This window comes from Cryptotermes secundus, unplaced genomic scaffold, assembly GCF_002891405.2.
Source record: "Cryptotermes secundus unplaced genomic scaffold, Csec_1.0 scaffold56, whole genome shotgun sequence".
Lineage (NCBI taxonomy): Eukaryota > Metazoa > Arthropoda > Insecta > Blattodea > Kalotermitidae > Cryptotermes > Cryptotermes secundus.
The window spans coordinates 799,129-799,480 of NW_019744407.1; the positions used below are offsets into that span (position 1 = coordinate 799,129).

General features: G+C 52.0%; 1 protein-coding gene across 1 annotated transcript in view; it reads right to left on the reverse strand.

Annotated features, from left to right (window-relative positions):
- Nucleotides 1-352, reverse strand: part of LOC111874672 (putative peptidyl-tRNA hydrolase PTRHD1) — a 9,632-nt gene that overhangs the window by 3,980 nt on the left and 5,300 nt on the right. The gene's annotated exons all lie outside the window — the stretch shown is intronic.

Sequence of the window (352 nt, forward strand, 5' to 3'; positions counted from 1 at the left end):
CCCCCCTGTACCACGGCATTACAGCGGCGGCAGCAGCGGGGGGGATACCTCCATTGTCCCCCCCTGCGCCGCTAGGGCAGTACAAGCTCTAAAACAGGATGCAATATTATCCCCTACAATGCAAGCCATTTAGAGGGTCAGTATTCTTTACTCTGTTCTCCTTACTCCTACTGGTTAGTGACCTCCGTAGTCTAGGGGTAACGTTCCCACCTCATGACTCAAGGTACGCGGGTTCAAACCTGGCAGAGGTCATGGAATTTTTAAGGGCGGAAAAATTCTGCGAAGAAGTCCTCAGGGAGGGACTTTGGCCGTGGGTCCCATGTCGTAGATTTAAAGCACATAAAAGATCCTC